At 37.6% G+C, this 6,000-nt stretch overlaps 1 pseudogene; it reads right to left on the bottom strand.

Moving 5' to 3' along the window:
- Positions 1 to 535: 535 nt before the first annotated feature.
- Positions 536 to 3,015, bottom strand: LOC147584582 (olfactory receptor 2T27-like; annotated as a pseudogene).
- Between the last annotated feature and the right edge of the window lie 2,985 nt (positions 3,016 to 6,000).

Here is a 6,000-nt window from a genome sequence, read left to right as displayed (position 1 = left end):
GGTATACATTCCCTTTGTAGTTGAATGAAGGATTGCTAATTCAATTACTTTTCTTGGTGAAATTTCATCATCATTAACATCATCACCTCCATCACCTTACATACTAGCATTCCAACTACATTATCATCATATTTACTACCACTATCATCACCACCTTCACCATCAATCATCAACTGGGAGTGCCTAACTCCTGCTGGCCCATAATCTGAGGGTGTGGGCCAAACATTGTCAAAGAAACATAAGATAGATAGATAGATAGATAGATAGATAGATAGATAGATATAGAGACACATGTAGATATATACAGATATATATCTATATAGATAAATCTCTCTCCATCTCTGTATCTACCTATGTCTATGTACATATACAGAGAGAGAGAGAGAGAGAGAGAGAGAGAGAATCCATACAGCCAGTGGTCCCATTGCAATTTTAATTATGAAAAGACCAGAACTAAAACCTGAACATCTAAGAAGGCCTGATTTAGACGGAAGTGAAAATAGGTAGTGATTGATATTCATCTTATATTTGTGGTCTAATTTGATGTTAGGCAGCATTCCAACACTTTTATCAGAGCACTCACCACCTCCTCGCTCCTCAGACTGTGTATGAGAGGGTTCATCATGGGGGTGAGGATGCAACCAAGCATAAAGAGAAACTGGTCCAGCTTGGGACTGTGATAAGTATTAGGCCTCATGTAGACCAGCATGGCTGGCCAAAGTAGAGGCTCACCACAGTAAAGTGGGAGAAACAGGTGGCCAGGGTTTTATTTCTGCCCTCCAGGGAGTTCATGCTGAGGATAGCAAGGAAGATGAGAGTATAAGAAAACAGGATAAAGGACAAGGGAATGAGGAGCATCATAACGGTTGTCATCACTACACCCTTCTTACAGGCAGAGATGTGCTCACAGTCCAATTTTAGAATGGCCATGACTTCACAGAGGAAATGGGAAACCTCTCTGGAACCACAGATGGGGAAATAGATAGAATAAACTGTGTGTGCAAATGATGTAATGTAAAGACACCCACATACAGGAGATAATAGCCATCTGCAGATATACTTTCTGGATTATTATCAGGGTATATCTCAGAAGGTTACAAATTGTCAAATACTGGCCAAAGGACATGAGGGTAATAAGGATACACTCAGCAATTACTAGAGTCCAGAAGAAAAAAGATCTGAGTTTCACAGGCAACCTGTGAGATATTTCTCTTCCCTGAGAAGTCAGTTGCCATCTTGAGTATAGTGCAGGCGATTAATGTCAGGTCCATGAGAGCAATTTAGCTGAGCAGAAAATATATGTGTGTGTGTAGATGAGAATCCACCCAGATGAGGAAAATAAGGATGACATTTGTGGTGAGAGTCACAGTGTAGATCATAAGGATGGCAGAGACAAGGACATTGACATATTTTATACCAGGGAATAGGCTCAAGAGCATAAAATCATATTTGAAGACTAATTTATTTTATCCAAGTCTTTGTCTTGTTAGAAGTGATCAACCCTGGGAACAAACCAGATTTGGAGACATCACAAAGATTTATTGGATTCTGTTCCCCAAACGCTTTCCTTTATAACCCTTATCAGCATCAGTAGGCTGTGATATTTCTGCAACTGACAGCAATTTAGCCAATTTCATGGCTAAATAACCTATCTAATGCCTCCAGTTATCTTTTTTATTCACAGAATAAATTTCCTGAATCTTGTATAGTTAATTTCCAGACTTCATCTAGTAATGGTAGCTCATATCCATTACTACCACCTCCCCTCCCTTCTATGTCATTTCTCAGAGACCCCATTCCCATCTCCCTTCTTATACTCTCTCACTGCCATACTTTAACCTTTGAGAAGTGTATTACATTTGTTCCATCCTCACCAAATCACAGTTTCCATCCTAATATGTTCTTATCACTATGCTAAATCTTAGAAAGACAAAGATGAATAAAGTATGATTTCTGATGCTAAAGACCTTTAACTTTATTGAAGAAGATATCAGGAACATGTGGAGAAATTAGACAGATGTTATAATGGAAGAATATAGATGATACTCTGTACAATGGAGATGGAAAGTAACCTTCATTTTAAAAGGCTAGAGGATTTGCATGATGGAAATCTAACTTCACATAAACTTTTTTATCTTTTTTAACAAAACTACAACCAAAAACTAAACCATCATATCTGTGGGCATTTAGAAGGAGATAGTCTCTTAGAGGGACACCTGGGTGGCTCATTTGATTAAGGATCTGAGTCTTGATTTCAGCTTAGGTCATGATATACAGTTACGAGATCAAGTCCTGCATCGAACCTCACTGTGGTTTCCATGCTGGGCATGGGGTTGCTCAAGATTCTCTCTCTCCCTTCCCCTTTTCCCTTCCCCCACTTAATCATTCTCTCTCTCTCTCTGTCTCTCAAAAAAAAAAAGTGTGTCTCAGAGAAAAGTTGTGTAGCTTGTCCAAGCTCTTATTATTACTAAATGTTGAAGAGAAGTGACCAAAACTCACATCCCAGAAGTTTTTCCAATTATCCTCCACCATTAGATCTTTATTAAGTATATTTACTAGAGTTATTATTAAATAAAGCCTTGTATTGTTCTTCATTTAATTTTTTTTAATGCTTACTTATTTTTGAGAGAGAGAAAGGGCAAAAATGGGGGAGGGCAGGGAGAGAGGAAAACACAGAATCGAAAGCCAGCTCCAGTCTCTGAGGTGTCTACATGGAGCCCAACGTGGGGCTCGAACTCACAAGCCCCGAGATCATGGCTTAAGCCAAAGTTGGAAACTTAACCGACTGAGCCACCCAGGCGCCCCTGTGTTTTATTTATTGGGATAGTGGTAGCTGTTGTAATAAATAATCTTTCATTTCTCAGTGACTTAAGATAATAGAATTGTATTTCTTGTCAGATGAATTCAAAAATAGGCTTTGCTGTTAGGCACTTGGCTCTTTTGAATGACATTTCACATACCCAGGCTCCTGGCATCTTGTCACTCACCATCTTCAATACTGACTTCTAAAGTCATTGTCCTCATCTGTATCAAGCATCCAGCAGGCAGGGTATGAAAATGTTAATAAGCCAAGCCTGAAAGTGCTGCATGAGCTTTCCCCTGATATTTGAGTCCAGTCACATAGCAACATGTCACTGCAGGGGAGGCTGAGAAGCATATTTAGCTCAGTGCACAGGGGAAAAGAGCACATAGATTTGGTAAACACCTGCCAGTTCCTGTTAAATCTAAATTACTTTGCATAAAGCATATAAACTGGTTCACAGCAGGGATAATGTTTTTGCATTCCTTTACCACTCTACTTGAAATATGGTGGTACTATCGGTATTTGTTGAATTGAACATACCTGCTACTCAGGAGAGCTGTTCCTCATTCCCCTTCCATAATTTTATTCTTGGCCTTTCAAAATAGAAGTGATCTTTTTTTGGAGACTATATTAGTTTATCTACTGCTGTACAATAATTATCTCAAGATAGTAAAAACATGTATTGCCTCACAGATCTTCCCAACAGGAATCTGAGTGAAACTTAAGCTGGGTACCTCTACCCAAATACTGCCAACAAGATTGTAATCAAAGTGCTGTCTTGTGCTATAGTTTCATCTGAATTCTTAACTGTGGGAGGATCTGCTTCCAATTTCACTCGGGTGTTACCAGCAACATTCAGTTCAGTCCTCCTGGGCTGATGGCTTCAATTTATTGCTGGCTGTTGTTGGGAGCTTCCCTCGCTTTCTTGATTTTCCATGGGGTATCTCATAACATGGTAGTAGGCTTCCTTCAAGAAAGATGGGAGGGAGGAGAAAGGGAGTGAGAGCAAGATGGAAGTCACAGTCTTTTTGTAACCTAATATCAGAAGTAATAGGTGATAAGATCCATCCCTTGCTCAAGAGGAGAATACACAAGGTCACGAATCCTGGCCAACAGGGATTATTGGTGCTGGATTGTTGCCTATCACGACATTCTCCAGGTTCATAGTATTTTTGTCAAAACTTTGAATTTTAGAGTTAGAAGGTGTCTTAGAAAAATCCACTTTACACTTATCCCCAGTAATTTTTTTTCTCCCTGTTATTTTAATGATGAAGAAATCACAGTTTCAAAAATGGAAAAGGTTAGCTCCAGAACATTCAACTAGTTAAAAATGAAGGAACTATACCCAGGTCCACTATTATTTTGACTTTCTTGACTCCTTGAAGAACTTTACTCTAAATTATTCCTTGAGTTATTTTTAACTTATTTTCTATGATTCTTTTACTTCTAGAATCCTTAGAGGACAACTAAACATGCTGTAAATGTGTAAATTCACTCTCACGAATAAGAACTATGAAGACCTGTCTAGAAAACCAGTCATATAACCAAATTTAATGTTTAAATTATTAACCTGTTATGTTTATATGAGGATTTTTTATCATCTAGACTGTAAATATGAATGTATTCAGTTTTATATATTTATAAATTTCATATATGCATAATTAAAAAAAATTGATACCCACATGCAGCCCTTAGCCTTGAATGAAAACTTGCAAATACATGTGTCATATTTTGGGGCATTTCTGTGTCTTGACAGATTGTTTTGATAACTATACTTTTTTTATAATTGTCAGTCAAATGAATAATTTCTGTTGGGTTACAATGGCATATGACCAGCAGAGCCAGATTAGAAGATTCAGTCATGATGGTTGCATTTTATGGTAGATTTTGCTACTTTATTTAAACCTGAGTTAATGGCCTGCTATGCACCTTTTCTTTTCTGGGTCTTAATCCTTGTATTGGCACATGTGTAAATGCAGACCTTTGTTTTTCACAGCTCTCAGACAAAAACAAATTAGTAAATAGACATTACTCAGGGTAGAATGTGCTAACCTTTAGGGTTTCTGATGCGTTCATGTGTCAGTGAATTTTTTCGATGATGATGTGACAGGGGATGTTCATCCTGAGATCTGTCCCATTTCAAACATTGCCTTGTTGGTGAATTACTTTCTTTGAATTTTGGAAGGGCTTGGTGTCCTCTTGCTCTAACAGTTTGTCCCTTATTAAACACCTCCCAGAAAATGATATAGTAGATTCAAGCCTTATGATTTAACAGGCTGTCCTCTATGAGGACAGGAAATATTTCCACAGGAAATAAAGTTGAGAGTCAAAGACACAGATCTCTGTTGTGCCTGGGTAGCTCAAGTTGGCTGAGTGTCTGACTCTTGATTTGGGCTCAGGTCATGATCTCACAGTTTGTGGGAGTAAGCCCCACATTGGGTTATATGCTGGCAGTATGGAACCTGCTTTGGATTCTCTCTCTCCTTCTCTTTCTCTGTTCCTCTCCCACTTGCACATGCACACTTTGTTCTTTCATTCTCTCTCAAAATAAATAAAGAAAAATTTTTATTTTAAAGGACAGATTTCTGAAGAATTCACTGTTGACCTCAGGAACCAACTTGGAGAAGCAGAGTGTAGAAACATTTTTGGTACACATCCACACATAAAAGAAAATCAGCTTCCTTCTGTCCAGTCTCTCTTACTCATTTGCTAATTCTTCTTTATCCACACACTTATTGAACTTCATTCCATATATCAAATAAAGTCACATGTTTAAATTCCAAAAAATATTTCAGACTTCTTTTCTCTCATTTAAAAGTGTAATCTTCCACTCACCATTCCTCTCTATTTCCTTTTCTTAGTTAGCCATCAACTCTATTGCAATTTATTTCTATACTTCTGTAAGGGAAAAACAATCAAATTATTTTACATTGAGTTTCTCCCCTTTCATTGGAAAATCAAATCCTAATTTCCCTGATGGTCACAAGAAAAAGAAAAAACATATTTGCACAGAAATTTTGTCAGTGGCATAAAAGGATATGAGCTTTGTTATTTCCAAATTATTGGTTAATAATGATTGATGGCCCATGTGTGTTTGTTTATACAGTGTTACAAACCATGCAGAAACACAATTCACAGCTACTTCTGAGGGGTTTTACTTTTTTATAATTAAGGATTATACCTTTTATCACTTCTAG

Source organism: Puma concolor, chromosome A1 (genome assembly GCF_028749965.1).
Source record: "Puma concolor isolate L17-30 chromosome A1, mPumCon1.1.hap2, whole genome shotgun sequence".
In the NCBI taxonomy this organism is placed as follows: Eukaryota; Metazoa; Chordata; class Mammalia; order Carnivora; family Felidae; genus Puma; species Puma concolor.
Note: the sequence above shows the minus strand (reverse complement) of the source record. Positions and strands in the feature narration are given on the sequence as shown.